The sequence below is a fragment of the Topomyia yanbarensis genome, chromosome 1 (genome assembly GCF_030247195.1).
Source record: "Topomyia yanbarensis strain Yona2022 chromosome 1, ASM3024719v1, whole genome shotgun sequence".
NCBI classification, from domain to species: Eukaryota; Metazoa; Arthropoda; class Insecta; order Diptera; family Culicidae; genus Topomyia; species Topomyia yanbarensis.
Genome location: NC_080670.1, coordinates 176078300 through 176106035, shown reverse-complemented (window position 1 = coordinate 176106035; position 27736 = coordinate 176078300). Strand labels below are relative to the sequence as shown.

Below are 27736 nucleotides of genomic sequence, written 5' to 3'. Positions count from 1 at the left end.
ACTACCAACAACTTGTCCTTCAATATGAAACACTTTCCCGAAAAGTTGAAAAAAATTCCATTTTGGCACATCGGCGGACCCCCCTGTGCATTGAAAATGTCCAAAACTATTGTTTTCAACTACCAACAACTTGTCCTTCAATATAAAACACTTTCCCGAAAAGTTGAAAAAATTCAATTTTAGCGCATCGGCGGACCCCCTGTGCATTAAAAATGTCCAAAACTATTGATTTTCAACTACCAACAACTTGTCCTTCAATATAAAACACTTTCCCGAAAAGTTGAAAAAAATTCCATTTTGGCACATCGGCGGACCCCCTGTGCATTAAAAATGTCCAAAACTATTGATTTTCAACTACCAACAACTTGTCCTTCAATATGAAACACTTTCCCGAAAAGTTGAAAAAAATTCCATTTTGGCACATCGGCGGACCCCCCTGTGCATTGAAAATGTCCAAAACTATTGTTTTCAACTACCAACAACTTGTCCTTCAATATAAAACACTTTCCCGAAAAGTTGAAAAAATTCAATTTTAGCGCATCGGCGGACCCCCTGTGCATTAAAAATGTCCAAAACTATTGATTTTCAACTACCAACAACTTGTCCTTCAATATAAAACACTTTCCCGAAAAGTTGAAAAAAATTCCATTTTGGCACATCGGCGGACCCCCCTGTGCATTGAAAATGTCCAAAACTATTGATTTTCAACTACCAACAACTTGTCCTTCAATATAAAACACATTCCCGAAAAGCTGAAATCGTTAGCATTTGGATTATTTTGCATCCCTACATGTGTGCTGGATCGCTCTCACTCCCAAAATCATTTGGCTAAATCATCATCATAAGGAGTTTCTTACAATAATCATGTACAATACCATCAACCCTGATTTTGCATCTTTTCTATCGTACCTGATTTTCTCAACTTCATAATCCTGATCAAAAAAAAATCATAATCAGGCCGTGATCACAGGCGGTGATTTTGTTGCAATGATTTTTTGCTAGCACATTATCGCTTCAGAGAAAATCACTAGCGATTTTTTATGGTTGTGATCATAGCACTGCATGATCAGCAGTGATAATTATCACTGATGATTTTTGATTTTCGGTGATTTTCCCAGCACTGGTTGCAGGTTCAAATCCTGCCTCTTGGGGAAATTTTAATATAACATAATTGCTCACCATTTCGATCAATTTTCCCCGTTGGATACCACGAAAAAGTCCTAATTAAGGTTTTGACACTTGCGTTAAATTCCAAAAAGGATTAATTAAATGTTCATCTGTACTACAAATAGATTTTTTAATATTTTGTCAAAGTGTTTGCTCTACACCATTAGGTTGTACAGTTTTTACTTCCCAATAAAATTGCAGCTAATATTTCTTTTAACTTTAAGACACCAATGCCGTTTTTGTGCGAATAATTTACCCCACGTTTCTAGCGAAAAATCACTCTGCACTATACAGAGAGTGCCGAATGTTTTCATTGCCGTGAACGAATCAATCATGTCGATCCAATCTCCGTCTCCGGTTCCAGCTGCTTACGAATTGGCTTTAACATATGTTCGTACACATGCGAAATACTGATCCAAATGGAATCCACTTTAAATAGCACATACATAGCTACAGTAGATAATGGAGGATGTTGCTCGGGATGGATACAGCGTGCGGGTGGGTGGTGAGCAGAGGAAAATCAGCTGTTCCGCCTGAAAAAATCGCAAACGACTAACGCAAAATTTGGAACCGGTTTGAGCCCCGGACGTCAGTTACATGCGAGGACTGAGAAGGAACGAAACTTGTGACGCACGAAAACCCCAAAACAAAGAAAGTAAAACCTTAGATAAAAGTGTCACGATATTTATAGCCAAAACCGTTCAGCGAGCCCGGCTCGACGGAAAAGAAATTTTCCACTGGTTTGTGGTATGGAGACAGCTTAAATGAAGGGGAACTGGTAGCTTGTGGACCATTTCCCGTCACATCACTATTTCATCTAAGACGCGTTCGTATTTCGTAAATCGTTGCCGCAAGATTTTAAATTTATTCATTCAATATTTTTTGTGTCTTTTTAAAATCTGTTTGCGAGAAGAATGTTGAATATAGAAATAAGTTTCATTTGTTGTTTTGCATTGGGTAAATTATATTCACATTTTCCGCGCTTTTTTAAATCAATAACATGATTGTAAGGTTGACATATTCTCTTAACGATAAAATGACTTAATTGAAATAAATTTTTATGTACATACCAGGTATCAATTGCCAAATAGAAGCCTTCACTAATGAATGCCAAATTCTTTACTCTTCCGTCGTGTACATCTAAACTTGAACTTGACCGAACAACTTGTATTGTGCTCAATTTGGCGCATCTCCAGTTGTGGTCGCTTCGGTGGAATTTGCTGCCTTTATACGACGGACGGTAAAACGGTAAACCTACACCAAACGAAACATGACGTACGATTGCAGCTGCCAATGACACACAGCCGTAAAAGATGTTGCGGTGTAATTAAAATTTTAGCAGATTCTTTCCAGCTGTTGCGGAAATTTGGCAGTTTGGTGTGAATTAATTTTTGTGAATTCCTATAGTCCCCACTCTTAAGGAAAGTAAAAATTCTGTTTCAACTTCGTCTCATCAGTATCTGGCGCTAACCAGGGCCGGAGAGATGGTAGCTCCAATCCGAGATTAGTTGTCGTCTTTCAAAGCAAACAACTGCGCAAGCATACAAAACAAAACCGTAACCGAAACATGGTTACGGTTTTGTTTTGTATGTAGCTATGTCGGTGCCGGATACTGATGAGACGAAGTCGAAAAACAGATTACACAATACGCTAAAGTTATTAGCTCAAAGCATGTGTTTATCAACATTTTCTCGTTATTAAGCAATATAGCATAATAATGATATCCAATTTTTGCGAAAAACGAATGCTTTTTTCATAGAATGACAGTTCCAAAATTTAAAAGCCAATATTATTCTTTAATGCGGCATAGCTTCTCCAGACTGTTGCAGCCATTCATCCAAGCTACACCCTCCTGGTTCCTTCTTACATTAACCTGCCCTGAAGTATTCGCCAGGGAGGTAAGTATTAACTTTGTTGAAATCCGCCGGTGTTGCTTCTGTCATTCGCTAACCCCCTTCCAAATCCAATTAAAGTCTGAAACTATAATACAATTATATTCAATGCACCAGAATCAACATTCAGCGCTCATCGCATCGCGCGTGCATCACCCCCACATCCACACAGTGCACAGTGGGCAAAAAGCGACCCCCAGAGGCACTTAATTAGTCGCCGCGGGATTCCTATCATAATTTATATATGAAAAGTTGCGGAATTTGATAAGAAATCAAACGCACCTAGTTTGGTCCACTGCACGCATCTGTGGCCAGAGCTAGGGGGGTTTGAGTACCCGGAGAACTCCCGGTATTAGGCAAAAAGTGATTTCCAGAGGCACTCAATTAGTTGCCGCGGGATTTCTATAATAATTTATATATGAAAAGTTGCGGAATTTGATAGGAAATCAAATGCAACTGGTTTGGTCCACTGCACGCATCTGTGGCCAGAGTTACGGGGGTTTGAGTACCCGGAGTATTCCGATATTAGACAAAAAGTGATTCCCAGAGGCACTCAATTAGTCGCCGCGGGATTCCTATCATAATTTATATATGAAAAGTTGCGGAATTTGATAAGAAATCAAACGCACCTAGTTTGGTCTACTGCACGCCTCTTTGGCCAGAGCTAGGGGGGTTTGAGTACCCGGAGAACTCCCGGTATTAGGCAAAAAGTGATTTCCAGAGGCACTAAATTAGTTGCCGCGGGATTTCTATACGAATTTATATATGAAAAGTTGCGGAATTTAATAAGAAATCAAATGCAACTGGTTTGGTCCACTGCACGCATCTGTGGCCAGAGTCACGGGGGTTTGAGTACCCGGAGTATTCCGGTATTAGACAAAAATAATTCCCATAGGCACTTAACTGATCGCCGCAGGTTTCGTATCATAATTTATACATGAAAAGTTGCGGAATTTGATAAGAAATCAAACGCAACTCGCTTGGCCACTGCACGCATCTGTGGCCAGAGCTAGGGGGGTTTGAGTAACCGGAGAACTCCCGGTATTAGGCAAAAAGTGATTTCCAGAGGCACTCAATTAGTCGCCGCAGGATTTCTATAACAATTTATATATGAAAAGTTGCGGAATTTGATAAGAAATCAAACGCACCTAGTTTGGTCCACTGCACGCATCTGTGGCCAGAGTCACGGGGGTTTGAGTACCCGGAGTATTCCGGTATTAGACAAAAAGTGATTCCCAGAGGCACTTAACTGATCGCCGCAGGTTTCCTATCGTAATTTATATATGAAAAGTTGCGGAATTTGATAAGAAATCAAACGCACCTAGTTTGGTCCACTGCACGCATCTGTGGCCAGAGTCACGGGGGTTTGAGTACCCGGAGTATTCCGGTATTAGACAAAAAGTGATTCCCAGAGGCACTTAACTGATCGCCGCAGGTTTCCTATCGTAATTTATATATGAAAAGTTGCGGAATTTGATAAGAAATCAAACGCACCTAGTTTGGTCCACTGCACGCATCTGTGGCCAGAGTCACGGGGGTTTGAGTACCCGGAGTATTCCGGTATTAGACAAAAAGTGATTCCCAGAGGCACTCAACTAGTTGCCGCGGGATTCCTATTATGATTTATATATGAAAAGTTGCGGAATTTGATAAGAAATCTAACGCAACTGATCCACTGCACGCATCTGTGACCAGAGTCAAAGGGGTTTTAGTATCTGAAGAATTCCTGGTATTAGGGTAAAGTAGTAAAACTGCCAAAATATTCGACTTTATTCGTTTTCATTTTAGTTTTGGGGATGTTATTTATGGAATTTAGGGGAGTGTGGTAATAGGAGAGTGTAGTGTATTTGGGTATCTTCGTGAGGAATGAACTAAATTTGGAGTAAGTTGATTTCTTTTCCGATAGAATTCAATAAAAAAGTATTTTTTCGCTGCTATTTTCCATGAGGGCAGTAGTAAAGTTTTTACACATAAAGGTGTCTCAGAAAAAAAATTTTGGCTATTTTTTTTCTGAAAATGAAGCCATATTATATTATAGACATCACGCTTCGGTAATTATAATAACGTGACATTGATCGTCGGGGTGATTTTGATCACTCGAAACTTTTTTCGTAGATTACATATTTGGCTAGAATAGTCTACCTAATCATTCAAATTTGTAATGAGTGTTACTATAAAGTAGTGATTTATTATACTTTTTGAGTACATTATTCGATTTATTAGTACAAAGTATGCAAAAATCTTAACTTTTACTTTATCTTATTTTGACGAAGCTTCTAAAAGCATCTATTTTTTATACAACAAATAAATCTTAGATTTTAGCTAGAATAGTAGATTCCAAACGAGTTTTTATTTTTCTTTGGTATCGGATGTGCCAAATCGATTTTTGAGAGCTTGCTTAATTTTAGAAAAATGTTTTGTAAAACTAGTTAGCAACTATTTCAAATTATTTCAAGCTAAAATTCTCAAATTTTTTTATGTGCAATACTCCAATATGTTAAAATGGATGAAAATCTTTGTTAATTGATAAACCGCTGAAATAAAACAAATTTAGCAGTTAAATAAGTTTTTAGATACTTTTATTCTAGTTAGACCCGATTTACACGAATTTTGGTCATTTGAATTTTACAGTATAGTGAAATGCTGTATACAATGCCAATTAACATCTATTTAACAATGGGTATCGATTTAAAATTAGTTTAAACAAACATTTGAATGAAAAACATTGACATCAAGAACTTAATGTGGGTGAATATACAGGTTATCAAAGCCACCCCGGAATATGAAAACGGACTTCAAATTTTAAGGTTTTTTGAAAAAATAGTAGTAAGCAGAGAATTTCAGGTGAAACCATCCAATCATGTACTTCGTACATAAGTACATGGTTTAAAAATATTAAACTTGAAAAAATGTATATGTAATGATTACTTCGAAAAGTGATCAATGTCACCCCGGGTTACGGTACTATCGGAAAAGAAATTAAATTACTCAAAATTTAGATTGTTTTTCACCAAGATTGTTAACACCTAGAAACTGAAATAAAAACGAACAAAGTCGTATATTTTAGCAGTTATACTACTTTACTCTAATACCAGAAATTCTTCGGATACTAAAATTCCCGTGACTCTGGCCACAGATGTGTGCAGTGGACCAAACCAGTTGCGTTAGATTTCTTATCAAATTCCGCAACTTTTCATATATAAATCATGATATAAATCCCGCGGCGACAAATTGAGTGCCTCTGGGAATCACATTTTGTCTAATACCGGAATACTCTGATTACAAAAATCCCCGTGACTCTGGTCGCAGATGCGTGCAGTGGACCAAACCAATTGCGTTTGATTTTTTATCAAATTCCGCAACTTTTCATGTATAAATTATGATAGGAATATCGCGGAGACTAATTAAGTGCCTCTGGGAATCACATTTTGTCTAATACCGGAATACTCCGGGTACTCAAACCCCCGTGACTCTGGCCACAGATGCAAGCAGTAGAACAAACCAGTTGCGTTTGATTTCTTATCAAATTCAGCAACTTTTCATATATAAATTACGATAGGAAACCTGCGGCGATCAGTTAAGTGCCTCTGGGAATCACTTTTTGTCTAATACCAGAATACTCCGGGTACTGAAACCCCCGTGACTCTGGCCACAGATGCGTGCAGTGAACCAAACCAGTTGCATTTGATTTCTTATCAAATTCCGCAACTTTTCACATATAAATTATAATAGGAATCCGGCGGCGACTGATTGAGTGCCTCTGGGAATCACATTTTGCCTAATACCGGAATACTCCGGGTACTCAAACCCCCGTGACTCTGGCCACAGATGCGTGCAGTGGACCAAACCAGTTGCGTTTGATTTCTTATCAAATTCCGCAACTTTTCATATATAAATTACGATAGGAAACCTGCGGCGATCAGTTAAGTGCCTCTGGGAATCACTTTTTGTCTAATACCGGAATACTCCGGGTACTCAAACCCCCGTGACTCTAGCCACAGATGTGTGCAGTGGACCAAACCAGTTGCGTTTGATTTCTTATCAAATTCCGCAACATTTCATATATAAATTACGATAGGAAACCTGCGGCGATCAGTTAAGTGCCTCTGGGAATCACTTTTTGTCTAATACCGGAATACTCCGGGTACTCAAACCCCCGTGACTCTGGCCACAGATGCATGCAGTGAACCAAACCAGTTGCATTTGATTTCTTATCAAATTCCGCAACTTTTCATATATAAATTATTATAGAAATCCCGCGGCAACTAATTTAGTGCCTCTGGAAATCACTTTTTCCCTAATACCGGGAGTTCTCCGGGTACTCAAACCCCCCTAGCTCTGGCCAAAGATGCGTGCAGTGCACCAAACTAGGTGCGTTTGATTTCTTATCAAATTCCGCAACTTTTCATATATAAATTATGATAGGAATCCCGCGGCGACTAATTAAGTGCCTCTGGGGGTCGCTTTTTGCCCACTGTGCAGTGTTTGTTCAGCTTGAAGTGCTTAAATAATTAATTCCACTTTATCGCATTCAGTAGCGACTGGCCTACGGATGTTGGTCCTAGTGGCCGTCAGCCTTCTGGAATTCAAGAAACGTATTCGGAATTAATTCGAAAAAAAACTGGCAACCAATCACGCACTAAAAATTTATATTCACCCGTGGTGCTGGAATTCACATGACATTGTTCGTGTAGTGAAATCGTTCGTGCGATCGACAACGTTCAACAAGTGCAGTTTTGCACTCTGAGCGCCGTCGCCGTTGCGGTGTCGTCGTGCGAATAATAACTAAACGACCAATCCTTGGTTTTGTGATGGGCCGACCTCAATCAGCGGCCGCAGTAGCAGACTGTCCGGGTGTCATTGTTTAACGAAAAGGATAAAATTAAAGAGAAGCTTCCAGTTCAGTGTGACATAGTTTTGATTGCTGTCATGCACTGAAGAATAGGTGACATCATCTTCATTTTAAGAGTGCTTCACATTCAATTCAGATCAGTTAAATTTCCAGCAGGCATAACACCATTTTATATCGTCTTCAGCATGTCATTTTTGTGTTTTCCATACAGAAATGTTATGGAACCACTCTGAAAATCGATGATCTAATTTTGATTTACTGGATTTTAACAGAGGCATAGCTAGGGTTATTCGGCGAGGGGTACCCTCCATGTCACAATCTTCGGATAATTTTCTAAGAGTAGCACAAAAGTAATACAATTTATTTTCTTACTTTTGTTAGAGTGGTCCAACTGGAGCTGTAGAGCTTGGTTCTCGGAAAGACTCTCTGTCAGAATCACTCACCACAATTGCAGATGAGACGGGAAATTTCACCCACTAAAACACTGCTTAAGGCCAATTGCAGCGGGTAGTGATTCTAAGTTTGATGCTGAGTGTGCGGTTCAGATGTGGGGACGTAGGGACTTCATGATCGTGTGGAATCGAGCGTTTATATGTTCGCGTTTATACATCTTACGAGGGGAAAACGTATCGAGTAAAAATATAGAAGTTCTAAACAGGGCTGTAGAGAGAAGTTACGGGCCCGGGGGATCTAGCATAAGGGCCCCCTTCATCATTGTAGATTTTTCGAACACAGAAACTGTTAAACTCCAAATCTGAAAAATAAATATCAGCTATGTATTTCGTGGTGAACTATAGGAGAATAGTGCTGTTAATTTCAATGACTTTTATCATTTCAAAGGGTAGTGCGGTCAATTTTTTTTTGTTTATTTTCGGTCGGTCTCTGTCTGCACTGTGTGCCTATCACTGACACCAGAGAGGTGACACAGAGGTTTCACCTCAGAACATCCTAACGACCTCGGTTGGGATAGAAGCCAGACCCACTGGACTGAGCAGCGGTCACGCTTACCACTTAACCACCGGCGTCGTTTATAATAAAAGTTTTGTCAAACAACAATGATTGAGGTCAAAGAGCAGAAAATACAGAAAACTATTCAGCTATGCTTTCGTTGTGCGTCATTTAATTACTGCCATCAAATTCTGTACAACCACCTCGTCCCATTTGTTCGCCACATACAGTTTACTTTGACAGTTTTAAGTCTTCTTCAGGTTCCGCTTGACGATGGACCAATATTCCTCGATATGGCCGAGATCTGGTGTGTTGGGAGAGTTCTTGTCCTTGGGTGCCACCAGATCCTTGTAGGCGTTATACCACTACATGTCCTTTTTCCGTAATGGCAGTATTCCAAATTCGGACAAAATAGCGTGGAATAATCGTGTTGCTTCATGAAAGACGTTATTTTCATGCACTTTTTCAGATAAATTGCCTTGTTGGCGGACTCGGTCGCAATGAAAATGTCACATCAAACCACAGGTACAGAACGCCTGCCGAATCAGATATTTCTGTGTGATCTTCGACAGCTTCATATGCTTGAAAATATCGGCCACTGTTCCTCCCGGTTGCCTTTACGCTGGTGGTAGTTGATTTGGTCACTTTTAACGGTTTCACTAACTTGGCGTGCAAGTACCTCGACTTCAGGCAATACGCGAGCAAAATTTCCCTGTGTTTCTTCTCTTGCTTGGACGACACTGTCCAAGAGCAAATGTCAAATAAAAACCTGTTTTAATCCACCTAGAGGTGCAATTGTGCCTTTCTCATTTCTCCAAACTATGATTTAATAGCTGGTTCGTACAATATAACTTTATGGAAATGTCTTTCATTCTTATTACACTTGGTAAGTATATATAAGAGCACCTTTTTGCATTCATCGCGGTATCGGTTTGAATCGGAGTTTTCTATGTGATCGACCTCCACAACCCGTAACTCCGGTGCTGGAAGTCGGATGGAGATGGAATTTAATATCAGTTTCTGGGGACGCAACACCTTTCATTTGAGACTAAGTTGAGCAAATCTAGCCATTTTCGAGAAACCAATATAACCGTTATTCTGACTTTGGATGCTTCCGGATCCGTCGATGGTGGCCAGTGTGGCCAAAGAGACTTTGAATGACTGTTGGGGACCTAGATCTACAAATTCAACAGTTGTGTTTACATTTTGGAAAAAATCACCTTTTTACATTCATCGCAGAATTCGTTAGAATCGGGATTTGCTGCGTGATCGTACGTATCACCCTGTAATTCAGAAACCAGAACTCGGATCCACACAAAATTCAACAGCAGCTGATGGACCTTTCATTTAAAATTAAGTTTGTCAAAATCGGTTCAGAAAATTCCGAGAAACCGATTTGGAAAAATCAACAAATATTGTTTTGTAACCATACTCTTCAACTCGTAATTCGGAACAAGATGTCGGTTGAAAATGAAATTCAATAGCAACCTATGGGAATATTATACCTTTCATTTGAATCTTAGTTTGTAAAAATCGGTTCAGCCATCTCCGAGTAACCGATGTGGACATTTTGTTAACAAATCCGCACATACACACACATACATACACACATACACATACACACATACATACATACACACATACATACACACAGATATTTTGCGATCCCGGCGAACTGAGTCGAATGTTATATGAGACTCGGCCCTCCGGGCCCCGGTTAGAAAATCGGTTTTTGAAGCAATTGCATAACCTTTCTATATGAGAAAGACAAAAGAATAATATTTAATTAGCTTAATAAGCATGAGTTCAATGTTATCTTCATGTGATTATAATTTGCAAAGGTTGGTGGAATGCGTTTGAACGTGTAGGGAATGGGGGTTTAGTAGAGTGGGTGTGGAGGATGCGTCAGAAATCCTTCATCTTATTTCGGTATACGGGGTGGATGAAGGAAATCTGGGCGTGAGGGTGATCCAAGAAGAGGGGAGTGATGAAGGAGGGAGGTGTAAGGGCAAAGTGGGGAGGGGGGGGAAGGGGCGGCTACGCATTACTCAACTGCATATTTTGCCTTCCATTTGAGACTTGGTTTGAGAAAATCGGTTGTCATCACCGATGAACCGATGTGACTTTAATTGTGGAATATGCCCGGAATTCCGGACTTCCGGAATCGTCGATAGTGGACAATATATTCAAAGAATGTTTGATTGGCAATCAGTGATCTAGATCTACGATTAGAAGTAATTTGGTGACCATTTCAATAGTTTTTAGCCTCTGAGGTATTACGATTGTACCGATTTATATGGGAAATTCCAGTGTATCCTTACTAACACCCCTGTAACTCCGGAAGCAAGAGTCAGAACCGAATGAAATTCAGCAGCAGTCAATGGCATTACTGTATCTTTCATTTGAAATTAAGTTCGTAAAAATCGGTAGAGAATTCGTTGTGGAATGGGTGTGATATTAGCTTAGGAACTTGGCGGGTTCCCCGAGGGCGTCATGAACCGTCATAGGTGGCCAATGTGGTCAAAGCTGCTTTGATTGATCATTAGTGATCCAGACCCGCAAACTAGAGTAATGTTACATCAATTTTAATATGTTTTACATCATTTGAACACCATGGTGGTACCAGTTTATATGGGAATTTGCTGTGTGACCGCACTCTTCAACCCGTAACTCCGGAACCGGAAGTCGGATCAACTAAAAATTCAATAGCAGCTTATGGGAGCGTTATACCTTTCATATGAAACTAAGTTTGCGAAAATCGGTTCAGCCATCTCTGAGAAAATTGTGTGAGTTTAAATGACACACACACACATACACACACACATACACACACACATACATACACACACACAGACATTTGCCGATCTCGACGAACTGAATCGAATGGTGTATGATACTCGGCCCTCCGGGCCTCGGTTAAAAAGTCGATTTTTACAGTGATTGCATAGCCTTTCTTTATATGAGAAAGGCAAAAAGCCTGCACGAAGGCAAATGAGGGTTTTTTCTCGAATTTGTTGAATTTCATGCAAAGAAATCCGTTAGGTTTAAGCCGTTCAAATTTTCAACGTAAATCCTTTTAAATATCTCTATGGAATTTGGAGTGGCTTTGAAAGTAGCCGATTTATCAATATTTTCATATTTAATCCAGAAGTCGGTATTGCATGGATTTCTTCGAATCTTTGTCTGGTTCCACCTAGAATTCGTTAAAAATCAACGCATTCGGCTAAGTCGGTGCGCTACAACATTGCCAGTCTCTGAAAATACAACTTCTCATTTGTTCGGTAGCGTTGCTGATTTTTTTTTTGGTTTCAGAGAAAACTGATTCAAGTGATTATCGCGAGTTTTTTATTTATATATTTGGTGCAATATTATTGAAGAACTCATAATTAAAACTTTGCAGAAATTGCGAAAATAGTAGCAAAATGAAAATTTTAACAAATTTTAATAAAAACAAAAAGAACATATAATGTAAATAGAATTTAAGGAGAGAAAAATAACAAAAGGAACAAACGAGGAAAAACTAATAAATAGATACAATGAAAACTAAAGAAAAAATCTGCAAAATGACATTAAAATAATGGAAAAAGATTAAAAATATGCAAATAATTAAAACCTGCCAATATCAAATAAAGAAAAAGATCCAAAACGGAGAAACAACAGAAATAGGACAAAATTAAGACAATGTAAAAATTTAAATGTAAATCTTGCATATGTGAAAACAATTCGAATAAATAGCAAAATAAAACCGGATACATAATAAAAACAATCAAATTAAACGAAGGAAATGAGAAAGCAAATTGGAAAAGCATTGCAGAAATAGAAAAATATTGCAAAATGGGTAAAATAGTGAAAAACGGGCAAATAACGAAAATAAAACTAAAACATCATGGACATGGAAAACATTAAAAATTAAAAAGGAAGAAAAATGAATACAGCAAAAATATGAAAACAAGACTACAATAACAAATATAGAAATGAACAAAATGGATGAGAACAGCGAAATAAGAAAATGTTAAAAATGTTTCAAAACAGAAGAAATGATAAAGTACAAGAATGTAATGAAAAAAATAAAATAAAATAACTATGAAAAATCCAAAAAAAAATGCTCAAAGAAGCATTAAAAATAAAAATAAATGGAAATAGATTGAAGAAAAATTATAAAACAGCAACAAGTGGAAATAGCCCAAAAACAGACAATAGTGAAATCATATAAAACATGTAAAATCCAAATTGCTTGAATGGGTAGAAATGAAAATCCTAGAAGAAATTGAAAAAAACAGGAATATTATCGTGAAGAAAAACAAGAGAAAATTTAAAAAATTAATAAATCTTTAAAAAATAAATGCGGAAAAAATAAATTTTGATGAAATGGAAAACCGAAAACATGCACAAAACACAAAAAGATCAAAATAAAGTAATAAGAAAAATATCCACAAAAAATGTAACAAAATAGAAAACAAGGAATTCAAAATTGTTTAAATGTGTAAAAAAAAGAAAATGCTAAGTGTAATGGAACATACCAATAAACAAAGATGGGTGAATATTGAAAAAATCCATACAAAAGAAAAGCATAAATTTTAAAACTGATAAATGGAGAACAGAAAATTTCACAACACGAAAAAAATGAAACAAAAAAATAGAAAAAAAAAGCAAATGAGAGAAACCTATAATGAAAAATATGGAAAAAGGAGGATACAGAAATACTACAATAAGTTTATTGGAAGATATGAAAAAATGCAAAGAAATAAATGAAAAGAAATAATAAAAGTTGAGTTAAATAAAGAAATGAATGGAATGATAGCTAAAAAGCAAAAATGGGAAAAAACATGAAAAGATGAATCGAATTGAAAAATTGAGACAAATGCAAAAATTGGGACAAATTTTAAGAAAGACACAGAAATGGTAAAAATAGAAAAAGAAAAATATGGGGCAAAATATTAAAAAAAGTAAAATAAGATTGAATGAAGAAAATAGAAAGAATACAAAACTTGGATGAAATGGAAAAAGAAACAAAAAAGCAAATATGAAACAAAAGAAAAAATGCATTTAAATTGAGAAAGCTTGTTAAAAATGGCAAAAACTGTCGGGTTCTCGTATTTAAACAAAAATACGAAAAATTACTGTGGATCGATTTCTTCGTGGATTTTCATGTTCTTTTTTGATTTGTGGAGTTATTCAGAATTAGTTTCACAAATCGTATTTGACCAGTTGAGCTTTCCAAAAGAAGGTTGTTGAGTGTTTTTCTTATTTCTAATGCATTATTTTGTGATTCATTTAGCAGCCACGTCGGATTGAAATAAGTAGAAATAGAAATCACATGTCGTCTTCAAAAAATAAAAAATCGCGATTGTACTAATCATTAAAAAAAACTGTTTTCTTGAAAACCATACACAGATTCAATGTTTAGAATTAATTAGTAAAATACGAATCAAAATCACTAACTTTAACACTTTAACTAACTTAATTTTTTAAATAGTTGGTCAAAATTATGGGATAATTGTTGTAAAGTATGAAATAGAAAGTAAATTTCAGTCTTTTAAAAGACAATTTACAAAAAAAGATCGTGTTTTTTGACCACTGCGCGTTAAAATCGTTTTTGAGTTCCAAGTTTCAAAGTTTTCCTTTGATTAGTTTCATGCAGTATAAACATTATAATGTAATAATGTACGATTAACTTTATAATAGAAATTGGAGGAAATTAATTCATACCAACATTGAAACTCTAATTGAATTTTCAAATAAAATGTTATTGAAAAAATATTCCTTCTGTTCAAAGTCCGGCCCCCCTACAGGGCTCCGGGCCCGGGGGGAAACACCACATTCCCCCTCCCCTCTCGGCGGCCCTGGTTCTAGAGAATTTCACTAAACCGGAAATCATAATCTATGATTTCAAAAAGGCATCAAAAGTCAATCTCTAACATCTACTCGTCAAGACCATTTCGAAAATACCCATATTGTGGAGGTGCGGGCCATAAGGAGTCCACAGTCGTCTCTTCCATCTTTCCGAAAGTTTTCTAATTTTTTTCAAAAGGACTTTTTTGCAAAAACCGCGTTCATTGAAAAATCTGCGTAAAAAAACTACAAAAAATCGCGTGAGAGTTAATACTTAAATTTATATTCTCATTCAAGAGACCCTCTAAAAGTGAGATATAGCGGTAATTTTTTTTTTTCGTAGCCAATATAATAACATGATGATGTCAGCAAATTTGTATTTGCTTGAAAATTCGCGTCTGTGCAAAGAACGCATCGAACCAGCCCAAACACAATTTCTTTTGTACGCACTTCGCATATTAAACTGAACGACATTCCATCTTCCATCGTATAAAGCACGTTGCATGCTAGTTCCGTCAATAGAATGATGCGTCAGTATAATGAAAATTGTGCAAAAATGACCTCTCCATGACTAGAAAACAAATTAAATTGCAATTTAACTGTAAAAGTAATGTACAGTATATAAGTAAATATTGTAATACCATTCTATATAGTGAGCATATGCTTGACAAAAGATATATAAATAAATGGTTTCTGAAAAAGTGTTATAGTTAAAGTCTATTTTGTGTGTTTTCAAAGTAATTCTAATTTTGATTGCGCTGTCAATACAACATCAATTAGACTCATCACATTTTTCACAACTGTAATATACTGCCATAATTCGGAAAAATTATTGAAAGTCTACGAAAAACCTATATAAGTCTGCTAACAAATCATAGAAACTTGCTACTCATTATGGTCAGTGAACAACGGTTTTATTGGATTTCTTTTTATGTGATGAGCTCAAAGAAGACACTTTGTTTTGATAAAGTTTCCGATTTGTCGGTCCACTTTACGTCTGCAGCTGCATATCGCTTGCCAAATTGGACACTTTTAGTTTTTTTTACATCACTTGAACATCAAACGCTAACATGACCTACAAATTTTGGAGTGGGGGATCAAATAAGAGATTCTATGAGAAAGTGGCCTACCATAAAATATGACCAACGACGATTTCAATTAAACTTTGCAGTTGTGTATGGTTTATGAATCTCCACGAATTTCTCTGGAAATAAGAACATATTGACTCAAGAGCAATTCTTTTAAAAGGACACGAAAGTTTTTTTTCTATGCAGCAATTTCCTCAAAAAAAGTTTTAGCAAATGAATACTTTTGCGCGAAAAAACATACACTGAAAAAAAGCTGTAACATTTTTCACAAAAACAAAAATTTCTGTTAAAAATTAAATTATTTTTTTTCATCAAGAATAACAGGGTGCTGGAAAAGTTTCCTAAAAAGTTCCCTTGGACATCAAGGCGATATTGGGAATAATTCGAAAACTACATTTTTCAACAATATGGTTTACTCATCAGACCTTGTAATTGAATCAAACATTCATTGTTTTCTTGTAGCTTTCAAACAGTTCCTAAGAGCGGCGTGATGTTAAAAGGAAAGTTACGGGAAATTTTATGTGCATGTTGAGAAACCTATTTTCCTAGGTGGAGATACGCGAATAACTTGCGCTTGGTGTTGATGGTTTACCTACCTAACGGGAGGCAGACGACTAGATCAGACTCTTCCGTAGGTGTCGCGGAGTTGGTCTAGGATTCGCTGCAAGCAAGCGATGCGACTTGTCAAGCATAGTTTGCTAACTAGTTGTTTAGTTAGTCTCCGAGTACACTGTGACTCAAAAAAGACCAGTCTTGACGAGTTTTTGAGTTTTTTTGAACTCTGGGCAGCCGGCTACCGTGAGTAACCTGTTTTCTAAACAAAGATCATTTGAACTCCAAACAGCCGGCCGTGGGAGTCTTGCTTAGAAAAGCTAATCTCATCTGTGTAATAGACCGGATCACTATTCATTGCAACAGTATTCGAACAGTTTTTATTATTTATGTATTCGGTTGAAAACTACCAAACGATAACACGGAATATAGACAAATAGTTACGATAGATTTAGAAATTAGTACGTAGTGATCCATGATCTTCCATACTATTCAGAATAAAATTGTATTGAGGATGATCTCCGATTAACCATTCATTTTTACGGTACTGTTTTCACGCCTAAATTCGTTCGTACCTCCTCCTTTTACGACTATCGCCAGAATACTGATAGCACCCAGTTTTTGCTGGTTCAAGGACCAAATTGCATCAATAGATCTAATATTGAAAAAAAAATCACTGCGTTCCACTAGATAAAACAACGTGAGATATTTTTCGCTACAGAAAAGTCTTGTTGTAAACCGTGGAGCAGGAAATAACTTGAGTAAGCTGTATTGGTTCGTTTGCGTCGCAATGGATGACGGAACATATTGCGAGACAAGAGCTAAAGCAAAAACCAATTCATTCGAAGGTAAAGCAGTGTTTGGCAAGCAGTTCGTAACTACGGACTAGACACTTATGTATTCTTGAGATTTTTAGCAATCGTGTCTAAAATACATCGAGGAGAGCGAGTAAATATTCTTCAACCAATTTCCAGCAACCCCTACGAAAAAAAACAAAAGCAACGACATTATTCACAACCGTAGCTCGCAATGCAAAATAAAACAGCAAAATAGAGCAATTGACCGACTTGGTTCGTTGTCATTATTCCAATTCGACAAAGCAGTGTCATTAAGATAGAGGAATTTCCAAGACATACCTACACCAAGTTATTTTTACAGATTTTAAACGCAGTAATTTCCATCCAAATTTACGCGTAGTTGACCATGTGTTGAAACAGCAAATGCACATTAATTGTCAAGATATCAATAGACTTGAGTTGAACCACACACGTTGAATGGTGAATTAATTTCGGTGTCCCGTAATTTGGTCAAATGCCGTTAGATCAAACTCCATTTGGCCACTAGGGTGAATTAACCGTGTCGGACATTTGATCAAATGCCGATTGACCAAACGGGTCAACTTGACAAATGCCGTTTTAGTGCATGTCATTTGGCCAACAGAGTCGTTTCGAAAATGCTTTTAGCCTGAACGCTATTTGCTCAGGCCTAAATTAACGAATGCCATGGAAATGATCTTTTGACAGAATAACCGTACTAAAAAATGCATTCATAGTAACAATTTAAATTCAATCACGTTTTCTGTATAATTGAATTTAAAATTGTTGTAATTGTTGGTCCAAACATTCGATGAATATGTTCCTTATTTTTTATATGAGCTGCTTGAAATACAGATTTCTCTAATAGTTTTCTACAAGTACATTGTTCAATGTTTCCTTATCTTGTACAGAACTCTATAAGGCCTAATTTCAGTATTGATAGAGAAGTATTGTATACATGTATACATCCGGGCTTATAAGCGTAATGTTTTATAGAGTTGCTTGTTTATTTTGTTTCTCTTCATCTGTAATTATTTTTGATTACTAAGGAAATAAAGGGCTACCTTTGATTCCCCTTTTTGGACATGAAATTGAAATTTGTTTGGTCTGATGAATTGTTTGATTGAAAAAAAAAAAACTACAAGGGTCAGACCAATGGGGTTGTATGACCTGTTGTCGTAGAGCTTCACTTCTAAATAAAGAATATTTTTAGTATAGCATTAATTAACTTGTTGATATATTTGGATGTATAATAATAATCGCATGCCAATTCTAAATGTTATCATATATACCTAAATGGAATGAGAATGTGTATGAAATGGTTTAAAAATATTTTGTAATGCTTCAAACATGTTTACGTTTGACAATATTTTAAATTTACTGTTTTTTTCGGTGTACATATATAGAAGAGTTAGAAAGAATTACCCATACAGTGCGCAACCGTGTATAAGATTCGCGTATCTCTCGTATTTAAGCTATTCCTTTGATGCCCAACAGAAGTGGTCGATGATATCCGATACCCGTTTGATTGAATGCAATGAACATTAACAGCACACACCGTTTTAAGCAACAGCTTACGAAAAGAGTTGAACTAACTAGGGGCTCAAGTTTTTCGGTAGGTAGGGGAGACCGGGGTTAGTTGACGGTTGGGATAATTTGACGGAATCCCCTTTGCTCCGTTGCCATTAGACACATAGCGCTGTCTCTCGTAATGTGAAATATATTATCCAATGCGTTTTTGTTGCAAAACATTTTGTTTTGAGGAAGTTGTGGGCGATATTGTGTTTTCGAGCATATTTTGTAAATTTTCTTAATTTTAAATATTTGGTGTTATTTAAGGTAATTTTCAATCTATTTCCCGAATGATTATATTTTTTGATAGCGCGCGAAAAGAGCTTTTAGTATCCCTATAGATATTACACTTATCCACAATCAAACGTTATTTTTGAACTTTTTTTTTATAAAGTACGCGGTTGGGGTAAGTTGGCGGTGACGCACGCGGGTAAGTTGGCGGTACTATTTACAGTGCAACAATAGACATCAAATATTTTCATTTTTGGAATTCAGTCCAAAGTAAGAGAATTATTTGGTATTGTCTCTCGTCAATGCAGGAGACATTTATTTCGGCTGAAAAATTTCGAAAATTTGCTTTTGAATATGGAATATACGTCAAAGTCAAAATGTCGGGGTATTAAAACTGAAATATGATGGCAAGTGTCGGCAAGTTTTATTGCATACTATATTGCGTTTCGGCTTCGCCTCATCAGAAACCGACACTAACTTATTGTCGGAATAGATTAGCGCCGGCTTGACGCAAATCCCTTAAAACTAAAACACACTATGTGTTTCAATCGAACGACTGATCAAACGTGATGTCCCGTTCGAGGAGAATTTCTGTTTTTGCCGATGAGACACAATGAAGCCGAAACTTGTCTTGGCTTAGCAGGCCTATGCGTTAGCAGGCAGGCTTAGCAGGCCAATATAGCATAGAGTTTTATTGGAAAGACAATCAGCACATTTCATAAGAACCACTGATGTAATCGAATTTTTATTCGATTGCTTTTTTTCTGACTTTCCGCCAACTTACCCCATACACACCGCCAACTTATCCTGCGGCTGGGGTAAGTTGGCGAGTTTTTCGCGTCACATATTTTTGTCTGTAAAAATGGAGATAATGTATCAAACATTTCAATAAAATCCAAAGATGTTGCCAACAGTCTGCGTTTGCATGCAGTGTTCAATTTTGAAAAATCTACATAAATCAAAGCGATAAAAAATGGAAACTGAAAACACCGCCAACTAGCCCCGGTCTCCCCTACAAACCAAACAGCCGTGATTTAATGTTACTTCTTTTAAGCGAACTGTATAAATTAATGAAATCTTTTTCACACGCCTCAAGGGATACGTCTGCAAAGTTCAAAGTGTTCCCCAAAACTGAAAACACTCGGCTTAGATGTTTCCCACATTTGAGAACAGTCGGCTCCAGTGTTTACTGGTGGATGCTTTTCAACAAGCTGACCGCCGTGTAGCGTTTAAATATGCCTACCTGCTGATACTGTCGCTTCCGACCCGATGGGAGTTGTAGTGAAATGGCTCCAAAGTTACCCACAAAGTTCTAAATACGTTTAAAGAAGCTTGATATATTCCATATTATGGGTACATACAAAAAATATGAATTTTATCGTTCACGTAATTGCAAGTATGACACAATTCAACAAACCGTAATTCACGAAATGACAAAATATAACCGTGTTACGTTTAATTTTACATGAAACATATACTTTACATGCGCAATGACATAAAATTACACTTATTGCCATTCAGAACAAACGCTATATGTGGAGTAAATTTACATGATTTACGAAATTCAACGTCGTGTAAAATTAAAATCAAACGTAAAACTAAGTCATTTTTGATGCTCGTACATGTCAGGGTCAGGGTTTTTCTAATTATAGACGAGATTATTTAGGAATGGAGCTCTTTCAAATGCATGTACTTTTTAGTAACGTTTCTTTAAATCAAATAATTTTCTAAGATGGAACAAAAGTAATAACAGCGTGCTTTGGAAGGCAAAAAGGTATTCTTCGCTGTTTTTGGAAGGGAATAAAACTTAGACTTAGTATTTTAAAAATAGAGTAGGTGCTCCTATTGTTGAGGTGTACCAATAGTCGCAGTAGTGGGTTATACGCCTAAGGTACCATCAACAAATATTTTTTTATCGGTTCATCGCACTAAAATTATGCGACAATAAAACTGTTACCCTTGAAATTTGCTGAAATAATTATTAAAAAAATGATTTTGTTTGAATTTTGAGCTTCCTTGCACCTATAGTTGATATAGTGTACCTATAGTTGCAAGTGCCATAAGAAATCAATGGGATTTGCAACAATAGGAACCGAAATTAGCGATTGCACCACTATTGGTACATGTGTTCCTATAGTGGTACAAGCGGTTTTGAATACATAAATTTAACCAACTTTATATTTTTCCTATGAAGTAGGGTTTGAAAGCTTTCATTTAACGTAGTAACATTGCCCATAGGTATATTCATCGATTTTTTAGCAAAAGTTTTCCTTAAGTATGCGACTATTGGTACATACACCCTATAGGTATACTTGCACACATTTCAAAAGCTGTTTTCCTTGAAAATGAGAAATTTGGGAGTTAATTTTTCTCAAAAGATACCGTGAAATTGCGTATTCTTGGAGTTATAACGAAAGACTTTGATTTCGATTACCATATTATGCAAAAAATTAAGCAGCAAACTTAAAAGGGACCGAGCTATTAACGGAAGAGAAAGTAGGCAGAGAAACACTCTCGTTTGTACTTAGAATTTTTGCAGATGGTTGTGTTGATTTGTTGGTGTGGTTATTGACAGCGAATTAATTCCTGTTTTTTGTCTTGTAGTCTGTCAGAAACACTCAATAAAATGTTTCTTATCAATGATTGACTACAAAGCATCCTGTTGATTTAATGGATTGATATTCGACAACTGGCAACTATTTAGATTTCACGTTGACTTCTACGTGATTAATCATAGTTACGATCTATATAGCAAGATTGTGAATATTACATAAACTTTTCAAGGCTACTGATTCTCCACCAGGGTACTGATTCCCTGTAGAACTGAAGGGTAGATCCCAAGGGGATGAGCAGAAAGCAATTTCTTCAAATTCCCATCACAAACGGTCCCATCGCCGAGACAGTCTCCGCTGTGGTGCACTCATTGAAATGCATTCATTGTTCGAAACCCTGAACCTGCCACCGTGGATTCGATGACAAGACCGACCAGAAGATACAGACAAATACATGGCAAAACCAACAACAAAGAAATAATTGAAAATCCAACCCGAGTCGATTCGTCAATGTGCGGAGAGGCTGGCTGCCCGTTGCACACAATTAATTTGTTTGTTCTCGCCTAACCAACCACGCCTGCTCCTCGTCGGCTAACTTGACGACGACGACGACGGCAGTGCTGTGATGTGTGATGACAGCAGGCGCAGTGTGGTAAAATATTATCACCGCGTTAACGGCTTTATTAGAAAACCAACCGCAGTCACCGCACAGACCGTAATAATAATAGTGTTTTATAGCGATCCGCGAGTTGGCCCTGATTTTGGTAAAGAAACAATTATTGCCGTGTAGGTACGAGCGTGTGTGCTGCTTCTGTGACTCAAACTCGAACAACAAATCAACAATTAAATACTGGCTGCCGTTATTGTCCCGGTCCCAGAAACCGATCGATTCTTCGCCAAAACTTGCCGTCTTACCGGTCGGCTGTCAAGGTTGGCGGCGGTTTGGGTGCGTGAGTTGATTACTGATCAGGTCATCACAGCAGGCAAGAACGATGGCGTGGTCGTTCAATCGAACGTTTGTTAGAAAGGATTACAGTAATGCCCGTTTAGGCCAGCTCCGGGTAATAGAAGGTAAAAATGGAGATGTGTCGAACAGCTGACTAAATATGCTACGTGTAAGTAGGGGTTTGCCCACTACTCGGGTTCTTGTTTGCCCGGCGTACCCTTCTTTTCAGGGCGGCCTAGGTGCTCCTACCGGAATTTCGGATTTTCGTACAATAACAAACAAAAAGAGGAAAAAACAAATAAATTCTAACTTTACCGTTTATTCTCCCGAAACTCTCCTCTGCTGGTCGTTCCTTACGGTCTGCTGCTGATGACGGCGGGAAGGCGACGGTTTTTTCCGACCGGCCGGGACTCCAACGGCCGAGTTCTCCTGCTGGTATCGTTGGCTGCTCCGGCAGCGGTCCTTTGCAATTAGCCAGGGAGGTGAGCAAGGCTCTTTTGTTGGAACCTCCCTAGCGACGGGGCGAATAATCGCCGGGTCCACTCACTCCCCGTGAATGGCCCAGGTAGGTTCCGCAGTAACCTACCTCAGGGGGAACCTTTGTCCGCCCTGCTTCGTTCTCCTTCACGATTAACTGTGGAGGAGAGCTAGGCTCGTTCGGCTAATCCTCCACAGTGAGAACGGCACTGGTGTTACCTGGGTCCTTTTTGGTTAGCCGAGGAAGCGAGTGGCTCCTTGGTATTTAGCTTCCTGTTTCGGCGACCGCACACCAGGACTTTTCCGAATGCCCGGACCACAAACCGATACACTGACGGCTTTAATTTGCCGTCGCACGCGCGCACTGCACTTTTATCACGGTGGCGGGAAACTGTCCCGAAAAAAGAAATACGGTTTTTCGAACGTCTGTTAGTGGCTGTGGTCCGTCACTATCTCCTTTTTCACGATGGCCGCCTTCCGCACTCGACCAAAACAAGCACCAAAAAAACGCACCGCCGCATAGCTGTCATCGCTATAGCACAGCATAGTCAGACCACTTTTGCAGCGAAAGGAGAGCGGTAACCTAACTAAACCCTATGCTATTTATTTACAAATACACAACAAAATTTACTACACCTATCTGGACTAATAACAACGTTCATGGACTATTATTTAAACGAAATTTACATCAAAAACATGAACGAGCATAATGAGCAGCGGTGAGTTATGTTGCAATAACAATACACTCTACGGAGAGAGTACGCACAAATAGGTATATTTCCACCCAGCGCTAAATTGTTACCCTGACGGGTTACATACGTGAGGGTCATTTTTTCACAATTTTCGCGACAACATCGCAAGGAAAAGGTTATTGCTAGCCGTTAACTTTATACTAAATTGAATGGTCCAATAGTCGATATGTAGCTGCGGAATGGTTTTTGTAGTAATTTCATTATTCCCAATAGTAAAATCACAAAAAGGAGTACATTTTTTTCTTCAAAAAAGAATGAGCATCTGTTAAACTAGCGCATCCCTTAAAACTCAGTATTTAAGGTTCATTTTATATAGTCGACAACACTCCAGACAGCCGGCTGTCCGGAGTTCAAGTTGTTTTCAATGAAACAAACTCTCGATAAACGGTTATACAGAGTTTAAACGCTTTCGCATCTAGAATATTTACGTATCCTACAGTCAAAAAGCTATTCAAACTTCTTATGCACGAAAATACATTCTCAGTAGCATCGCTTGCTTGAGGCGAATCCTGACTTACAACCCACCCACTACCCAATTCGTGTTACTTATGGAAGTGTCTCTGAGTCGGGGCCTTCCGTTAAGTAAGTACCACATCAACGCTTCCTTTCTGATTTCCCAAGTTACGGTAAAGATGGTCGTGACCAGCAATGGTGGTTCTCAGGCGATATTCTCGCTTGGGCTGGACCAATTGTTGTTCCCAAAAAATGTTCCTCAAGTAGTTGAGTTGTTAGAATAAAGATACTCGTTTTTATAAACGATGATAACATTGGTGTGTGTCTGCACGATCTATCGCGCGCGACAGCATATACACTGTTGAATACTCTAATCTCTCTTCATTAGAAAATCACGATTTCATAAAGTGGATCGTTTACGAAAACCGTGACTAAGCTCCGGAAATCACGAATAAGAAACCCCGCACACATGAAAATATTTCTTTCCACAGAGCTCATGCCAAATAAACAGGGCGTTACATTCAAATGTATGGTACGGTTACTGTGGCTGTCTCCTGAATATATTTAGCTTAGATTAAAAGAGCCGAGAATTGAATGATGTCCATGATTTAAAAAGCCTTGGTCACGATATTCGAAATTTCTCTTCGTCTTATCGTGATATTAATTCTCTCTTAGTTTCTTCGCGTAATGTGATTTTAGGAGTTTAATTAAATATTTCGTAATTTCTAAGTGGGTAATCGTGATAATTTATTTGTAAATTTATCATCGTTTTTTCACGCGGAGAAACGTGACAATTAAAACTGGATCATGAAGAGAATGAAAATAATTAGGAATATTTTCTAAATTTTACATGAACGCAACGTAGATCGTGAATAATATACTATGAATCAAGAACCAGTTCACGAATCCGGGAATATTTTATGGTTTTGTGAACTGTTTCACGAGCAACTATTGTGATGTCATGACTAATGGACTAGAAATCATAATTCACTCGAAGAGACATGAATATATCCATAGTTTAGTGTAATAGTTTACGAGAAAATATCACGAATTCAAAATTTTTAAACTAATTTCCAACCACGAAAACCAGTTTATGATCAAGAAGTAATAACTCACAAATCGATTCACATCGTATACCTAAATGTATGGAAACCATCACGAGTTATTATTCAGATTATGTTTATAAAGATGTGAACTAGTTCGCGGTGAAAAAATATTTTTGAATTACATTGCGGAAACCATGGCTAAAGTTTACAAAACATAGATAACTCATACATACATAAAGAGATAAAAGCGTTTTGCAGACTTGACGCAAAAAAACTTGAATGCAATTATGAAACACGTGATTTTTGTTCACGGTCCTGTTTTCGTAACGTGAAAACGTGATTGTTCCAGAATTTATGACATTTTGTTCTCGAATTTTTTTTTCACCGGACGGTCTGTTGATAAGACGACTAGGAAAACTGATGTTAAATTCTTGGAGCTGTAAAACTGGGTTGTCGGACGGACTCCCTATTAAACTTACTCACTCCAATTGCAGCCGAGACGGGAAATGTCGCCCATTAGAACACTGCTTAAGGCCAATTGCAGAGGGCCGTGAGTCTGATTGTGATATTGAGTGTACGGTCCACGTGTGGGGACGTGGAGATTTCATAATCGTGTGGAAACGAGCGTTTATATGTTAGCACTTGAGATCGCGTTTATAAATGAATAAGTGATAAAAAAATCACCTAGACACCGGGTCGTTTTCAATGTTGCGGGTGTAGGGATGATTGTGGAGTCGAGCGTTTGCATGTGAACGCGTTTGCTCGCGTGGACGTTTGCATGTCGCGTTTGTTAGCGTGTACGTAACTTCGCGTGTATAAATACGATCGTATAACAGTGTGGCCATTCACATATTCGCAGGGGATCTTGAATGGTCGCGCGAACCGTGAGCCTTATGATTAAGCTTGAGTGTACGGTTCAGAATGCTATACAATCCTGCGATGGCCCACCTCGCACCCATACACATCTTTTTTGATATCTTTCGATAATATTTTTCACTCATGGGAGATTCCTTCAATCTTACTTCATTTCACTTCTCTCTTATAAATGCAAAGGCCTCTGCTTCACAAATATCTTACAGGCCTGTTTAAATTCTCTTAGGTTATTAGTCCGCTTGGCGTATTCTGGTAATGCTTTGAACAAATTGTAGCCTTTATAAAATAAGGAGTTCTGCGTTCAAGATTTCTTAGCTCTCAACCATCTCAGATTGCCGGCTTGTCTGGAGAGTCTGGAAGCGAGTTCTCTCATATCACTATAGTTCCCGGTCATGTCACTTGTTGTTAAGTGTATATGTGCAAATTTCTTTTTGTGAATGGCATCGTCCTAGGCTGCTAAGACCGACACTAGAGGTTTCAGGACGTGACGGGTTCCTGATCGCGTGAGAAGGCGTGTTTGTATAATTGTTCTTGGCGGCCATTGGATGATCGCAATTGCATGTTCGCGTTTGTGACCAATGTTGTATTATCGCGCAGGTCTCGAGCGTTCGTATGCTAACGGGTATGATTGCGTGTATGTAATTTTGCGTGTGTGGATTCGTTTGTATATCCGACGACAGCTTGTATATTCGTGTGATCTTTTGAACGTTCGCGCGATCCGCGATTTTGAGGGTATGGTTCAGATCTAGAAGAGTTTCTCCATATCACTAGAGTACCCGGGGCACCCTGAGTCTTCCACTGTATACTAGTTTGCTGTTTTTAGAACGGACAGGCTTCCGAGCGTGGGAAAGGGCGGTGATACAATCGCACCTGAGACCGCGTTTCTTAATTAGTAAGTTCTAACATATCGAGCGAAATCGCGGGCGTGGATGTGCGTGCATGAACAGATTTGTGTTTATCGCAAAGGGCACAAGCGGTTTTATGCCGCGGATGCTAGCGTGAGAATTACTTTGCGTGTTTGATTTTGTTTACGTAACCGTGTAGATGTTTGCCTATTCGCGTAAGCTATTGAATGTTCTCTGTTATGTCGCCCAGAAACATGTTGTCTAACGTCTAACTACATTCCGTATTTTAGAGTGAAAACTTCCGAACGAGTGAGATTCATGATTTCGTGAGAGCAAGCTTCTGTTGACGTTCGAGACCGCGATTTCAAATTCGTAAGTGCTGACTCGTTGACAATCACCGGGAGTATTTTTTATTTGCGATATCATGAGCGTAGGCATGCAGGAATGATAGTGTTTGTGAACGGATTTGTATTACCGCGAAACGCTGGACCGTTTGTATGTCATTGTACGCATTCTTTTTATCGCGTGGGCCACATGTTTCCCATTTTTTCAGTTCCATTTTTGGGGAACTCGATGAGACTCCACAGAATCGTTCTGGGCCGATAAAATTAGTGGAAGACCCTCTTATTGCTAGCGCATCGGTTTTTTTCATTCCCTGCAACTCCACAAGCCTTTATTCCTGATCTTGTAATACCAGAGCCTATCAAATGGTTCATTTTTGACTCATCTATGAAAAATATTACTAAGCCTTGGCGGAGACTATGGCCACCTTGTTCCCAGATTGCTCATTCAGGCTCCGTAATATTGTAAGTACTTTCAAAGTTCGGCATCGCATGCAGCCAG

The 27736-nt window shown here is 38.1% G+C and overlaps 1 protein-coding gene across 6 annotated transcripts in view; it reads right to left on the bottom strand.

Moving 5' to 3' along the window:
- LOC131682103 (Ca(2+)/calmodulin-responsive adenylate cyclase) overlaps positions 1 to 27736 on the bottom strand; it is a 162729-nt gene that overhangs the window by 95963 nt on the left and 39030 nt on the right. The window lies entirely within an intron of this gene.